The sequence below is a fragment of the Chinchilla lanigera genome, unplaced genomic scaffold, assembly GCF_000276665.1.
Source record: "Chinchilla lanigera isolate Chin_1 unplaced genomic scaffold, ChiLan1.0 scaffold00080, whole genome shotgun sequence".
NCBI lineage: Eukaryota > Metazoa > Chordata > Mammalia > Rodentia > Chinchillidae > Chinchilla > Chinchilla lanigera.
Genome location: NW_004955481.1, coordinates 5,453,262 through 5,459,481, shown reverse-complemented (window position 1 = coordinate 5,459,481; position 6,220 = coordinate 5,453,262). Strand labels below are relative to the sequence as shown.

At 49.7% G+C, this 6,220-nt stretch overlaps 1 long non-coding RNA gene across 1 annotated transcript in view; it reads right to left on the bottom strand.

Moving 5' to 3' along the window:
* LOC106146495 overlaps positions 1 to 2,844 on the bottom strand; it is a 4,044-nt gene extending 1,200 nt beyond the window's left edge. Inside the window, exon 1 of the long non-coding RNA XR_001230951.1 lies at positions 2,694 to 2,844. This is a non-coding gene — a long non-coding RNA (uncharacterized LOC106146495). The remainder of the gene's footprint in view (positions 1 to 2,693) is intronic.
* Between the last annotated feature and the right edge of the window lie 3,376 nt (positions 2,845 to 6,220).

The following is a 6,220-nucleotide window of genomic DNA, read 5'->3' as shown; positions in this document are numbered from 1 at the left end:
GAGGAGGGGCCAACACGCCTCCTCAGTCCTGCCTTGGTCATCTGCAGTCACCTTCAGAGCACCTGGGCAGGCCAACCCTGATGAGAAAGGCTTGAGGGCCCAGCCTGGGGAAAAATCCAAAACTCAGAAGCCCAACAAAATTCCAGAGCCATGACCTACCCCAAGCAGGGCCCCAAGTCCATCACTGGGCAGGGACAGCCCTGCCCCTGCCAGGCAATGACATAGGGAAGAGTCCCAAGGCAACCAGCAGGAGGCGGGAATGGTGTACAGAAATACAGGCGGGTGGGAGCCAGGCGGCCACAGGCATTGAGGCAGCCCCCCTCCCACTTCCCCGCCAGTATCTGTCCAGCTCTTTAAGACCTGACAGCCTACACTGCAGTTGGCCAAACTGCAGGGACAAGGACAGCAAAGGTGGTGGGACAGGCCGGCCACGCCAGGAACTGCCAACCCAGTGCAACGGACTGAGGAGCACCTAAAACAGTACCGTCTGCTGCCAGAGCCATGTATGGAACAATGGAAATACTGCCTCCCCCCTAAGTGTAAGTTCCCATTATTTGGAAAGGCCCCGGTATTGCTGCATGCCTGCTATCTGCCAGAAGGTGACCATAGACTATCACATAGCTGGGGAGGTGGGGGTGAAAGGACTGTCCACCTCTACCCATTCCTATTCAGTCAAGGAGACACAGGGACTGGTGAAACAAGCAAAACAAAAGGTGGGTGGCCCAAGGCCAAGTGTGGGTCAACCCCGATGAACCAGCTATGGAGCTACAAAAAGTCAGACGGTGCCAGATATCGACAAACCTGATGGCTGCTGGCTTAGCCACAGATAAAAGGACAGTCCTGCTGGGGAAATGGGCATTCATGGTGTGATGCCAGGGCACAAACCACTGGCAGCTGGTGTAGGGAGCCTGCCCAAACCTGGGTTTCAGCGGCAGCTCCAAAATGCTGATGCTCAAGGTGCACGCCCTCCAGGCGTGCAGACCCGAGTGAATCCCTGATGCTTGGCCTGAGCACCTCTGTGATAAAACAGAGCAGACCTCTGGTGGCACCTAACAAGCCACAGGATCTGTCCGTGACAGAAAAACTGGGACAGCTGACTTTGCTCTCAGTGTTGCCAGAGCTGAGCCAGGCCCTGGGCTCAGGCAGCAAGGGCTCCAGGCTCTCCGAGGCTCGGTGCCTTTCTGAAGTGCATGTTTCCCCTGTTGCTAAATACACACTGGGGTGGAGAAACTGACTGCTGCTCTGCTCAGCACCATGCAGGGGAATTACGCTTGCAAATTCTTGTGGTAAAAGCTGCAGTCTGAGGACATCCACACCATGCACCAGTATCAGCTGCCTAGAGGTCCTGGAGAAATGGGACAGACTGTCTGGAAATTGCTGGTCATACACCCTGCACAAGCCCTTCACTATGGCCCACACGGAAGACAGACACATCCTAAGGAAGGACTACAAAATCTCGCTGTGATGCTGGCAGTCAGGGCCAGTTTGCCTTCATCCGGGAGGGCAAGGAATGGATAGTCCACAAGACTATTTGCATAGCTCTACTTTGTGTCATGGCCTGGTGCCCAAGACCTGGCCACCTGGGCTAAGCTATACTCTGTGTCACTGTTTCATTCTTTGATGATATCATGTTAACCTCTGATGGCCTTGCAGATTTGAAAGCTGCCGTGCACAGTCTGAAGGAAGCTGTGCTGGCCTGGGGGGTCCGTGAATGAAGACAGGGTCCAGGGTACTGGCTTGTCTGTCAAATTCTTGAGTGTTTTTGGTCTGATAAGACAAAAATAATTCCCCATGCAATTACAGATGACCCTGAAGGGAATGATATGGCTGACAGACAGCACAGGCTGCTTTTCAGGAATCAAAGGGGGCAGTTGCATAGGTGCCAGCCCTACGAGTCAGTGACCCGACCTTGCCATTTATCCTAACGGTGAATGTGGATGACGTTGGGCTTGGCTGCGGCCTATAGCAAAAACAGGGAAAGCAGAAGCCCCCTGTTGCGTTTTGCTCACAGTTCTAAAAAGGGATCCCAGAGCTGGTATTCCCTGATTGAGAAACAGTTAGCAACCATGTACAGTGCTCTGCGACCCTGGGTGGGATCACAGGACAACTGACACTGAAAGTGCAGACACAATACCCAATAGAGGGTGGGGTGTGGACACGGATAGCCAGTCCCAGCAGTGGAGTGGCACAAGCCCCCATTTTTTCATGTCGGAGCTGTTAAGGTCTCTTGTTGCTTTTGCTACCTTGTGGGCACAAGGAACTGTTTCTGTCTGTGATGCTCCTGTGCCAAGCCACCCTGTGTTAGAGCCAGCCAATCATGGACTGAAACCTCTACAAACTGTGAGCTAAATAAACCTTCCCTCACTTAACTGGTGGGTGTTCTATATTTTGTCCCAGCGACAGGAAAAGCAACTAAGACAATCGAGCAGGCGCCCGGAGGGAGGTGAGTAAGCCAGTGTCAAATGCCTGAATGGCACTGATTAGCACTTCCAGTACAATACAGGAGCCAGTGCATGAAATACCAAGGAGCAGGATCAGCATCAGGATGAGCTCCTGTGGCATTTCCACCCTCCTGTGGGTCTCTTTGGCTTCCCACACCACCAGCTCTTGCCACCCAGGCCTCTCTTCAGAGACCCACAGCCACTTTTCCCTGGCTGTGCAGCCAGCTCACGCCTGGACAGCTCCAAACTCACCTGGTGCGCAGTTTTGCAGCAATCCATCTTTAATCCGCCTGTGTGGCCACAACTGCCTTTCACACCACCTCAGCTGTCTCTGCACGGAGCTGGACTTTACAAGGCCATATAAACCAAGCCATTTGGCAGCTATTCAAGGGTGAGAGGCTGAGAGAAAAGGAACTGGGTGTGGAGAGAGAGGCAGCATGTGCAGGGGTGATAGCTCTCAGCAGGACTTGGAGGAGGAACATAGGGATGTGGGCAGTCCCAGCCTGAAAACTTTCTTTTCTTTCTCGTCCTGGGTATCACCCCGAGACCGACCTTTAGTTCACAAAGATCCAGAATGGTATCATCATGGGAAGCTAGGAGGATAGAAATTGATATACAGTCAGAGTGCAACTGGGCTGTCAAGGAAATCAGCAGAAAAAAATAAAGACATCAGCATTGTGGCTGGAGGTGCATCTGAACAAGACCAAGTCTGGAGATAAAAATCCATCAACCAGGCTGACATGCCTCCCCGAAGGGATGTGCAGTAACTTAGAATTCTACTATAACTGTTATCATCTCACTTGGTCCAGTAAAGTCCAGACAGACATCAGTTGTTACAGCAATTTTAGTTTGAAAAAACTGAGCAGCACTTGGAGAAGTGGAGGGAACTGAGCTTCATTATGCCAGTGGGCTCAGAGGAGCTGCATACTCCAAAGTCTGATGCCCGAGCTAGTATTGGAAGTTACTTTTATGCTGTTTATCAGATAAGGCGGTGGTCTTTTGCCAGCCAGTGAAACTTTATAAATATGGGAACAAACTGGAAACAGAAACAGGCTGGGTACAGCTTGGTGGAAGGAACACTGCAGACTGTGAACATATTTGGGTTTTGAAACATTTTGAATAGAAAAGTTCTGCTACATTTCCCCCCTTTGATCCTCCTAGTCTCTCTTACCATAGGGCATCACTTACTTCTAGGGGCTGATATCTGGGATTAGTCTGCACCAGTATCTGGAGCAGATTGTGTAGTGAGGGCCTGTACCTGGTTCTGGAGGAACCCCATCAGTAGCCCAAAGAATATGAGGTGGAGGATCCTGACCAATGGGCCAACCAGGGGAAGAAGCCATGAGCTCCAGCTCATCTGGGATTTAGAAAAAGGCAAAAGATTTATTTGAGCTGAAGAGAAACCAGAGTATGCCATTTAGAAATAGCCTGTTCTCCTAATCTATTGGCTTGTGTTTTTGGGCTCTCTGTGGCTCCCAGACTATTCCGGACAGTGTGTGTAGGAGCGGCACCCTTCTAGGAAGAGGCATCGGCTCCCCTTTTCTGCTGTCTGAATGTTGAGCGCTCTTTGCTTCTGAAGAGCTGCAGCTGCCATGGAGTCTAACTCACTGTAATGTGAGAGGGCCTTGGAAATATCAGTGAAGCTTTGAGAGAGTTCTTGGGACAGGGATTTGTGAGACTCATTGGCACTGATTCGTTAGCAGTCCCTGTCCCTGTCATAGTAATGTCTAGCCCCACTGGCAAGGGGATGAGCACGGGAGCCTGATGGTGTCAGGCTGATATTAGCATAGGGACTGGGAGTTCTTGGTCCCCTGGGAAAATATCGATCTTTCTGCTCAGGTAAACTGGGGTACAGGTCCCAGTCCAGTTAGCAAGGAGGCAGAGGTAGGCAGAAGTGCCACAGAGCCACAACTCCTGGGGTACTCAGGCAAAAAGGCCAGTGTACCTAGAGAAAGCTAAAGTCTTTGATGGTCTTGCCAGACCCCAACCATTATGGCCACTGTGGCCCCAGTCAAGGGGATTCTCTGGCCCTAGTTTTTAACCTGGTGGTGCTCTGAGCTTTATTTTCCCAATGAAGGAAGAACGTTTTTGTATTCAGTAGGAAACATCCCTGAGATTGGTTAAGATTTCACAGCAGGAGGCACTCATGTGAGGATGGGGTCCCACTCCAGAGAGTGACAATGGTGAATGGTGATGTAGGGATTCTGTTGTCCATTACAAAATTTGGAGTGTTTTAACAAGTGGGATTGGATGTCTATTGTGGGTGGCCCAATAGAAGGACCTTGTGGGGAGGAAGAAGAAAAGTGGTGTGGGGTGGGTGTTGAAGGGTCCGTGTGAAATTACAGTTTGTGAGGCTTAAGTGTCTCAGGAAGATCCCCAGAGTGCATTTCTGCTGAATCCAAAATATGGCCTGTGAGTCTAGATTGACATCTTGGAGGATAGCTCCTCACATAGTATGGGGGTATGTTAATTTCTCAGCCTTGCTGGCTTTAAGGAAAGACTTTTCCAAGTTTTGAAAGCAAAGGATTTTAGTGGGGCAAGATTGATGCCAGCTTGGGGGTGGTATGAGGCATTGGCTAGTGACCAAACCCTAAGGGGACTGGGGTGGCCTCAGTGGATGCAAGCAATGGCAGATATGCAGAGCCAACACTCCCTGGTCAGTTCGGAAGTGGTGCAGTTGATCAAGGATGAGTGAGGGTTATGGCCTTATGTATGTATCCAGGAAGCAAGGGGAAGCCTTGGCCACGTGCCTGGGATAAGCAGACAAGGAGAATAAAGACAAGCATTCTTGTCAAGGTGTGAGGCAGGTGATACCAATGAAGCAACCTACCCATAAACTTAATGTCAAGGCTATGATGTACCTTCAATTTAGAGACCAGATCCTCTGGACCATTGCTACAGGCCTGTTGCAAAAAGAAGTGTCACCAGTCCAAGGACAGGGGTATCAAGGGTGACAGTGCATTGCAATCAGTCTCATAAAATGGGAGGCGTTCTACAAATGGCATCCTCAGGCTTCTACTGCAAGTAGACTAGTCATCCCCCAGCATGACTAGAACAGGGTTGTTGTCTCTCACTGGTGTCTTTGAAGTCATGCTGAGTCCTAGTGATATGGCAAGTGAGTTCATCAAGAACAGCATCCACAAGAGACCAAAAGATCAGGAACAAACAAAGCTTTATTGAGCCAGCTGACAGACAGTCTCTAACCAGGAGCTAGAGAAAATGTCCACGCTGATCTGCATCTCACCTTTGGTGTCAGTACATTTTAGGTTTCCATAGTAACCATTACCTCATTTTTGGGAAACTTACAAGAATGTTGCACAATTATCACAAAGTTTATTTCCCCAGAGGCTGTCAGACAGCTGGATTCCAGATGACCACTGCAGTTTAACTTTTAGCCTACTTCCCAATTTGTCCTGTTTGGGGCCAGGAATATAGTTCAGTGGCCAAGCACCTGCTTGGCAATTGCAAGGTCCTGAGTTCGATTCCTGGTACCAAAACCGAAAAAGTATCATCTCCAATTTGTCCTGTTTGTTCTGTTCCCACTTTATGACTCTGCTTTCCTTTAACTGGGTTCATAACTAACGAAGGGGACTGAGGTGAATAGTGGGGTCAACTACAGCTTAAGTGAATTTAAGTGACTTCTCTTAATATGGAGTTGAAAAAGAAAATGGAGTCTCTCTTGCCCTATCACTAGTTCTTCCCATTTGAGTTAGGTCTTTACAGGGGTGTGCGGAAAAGTATGAGTAGTCCGGGTGGCTGAAGGGTCCTTGAGGGTAAGC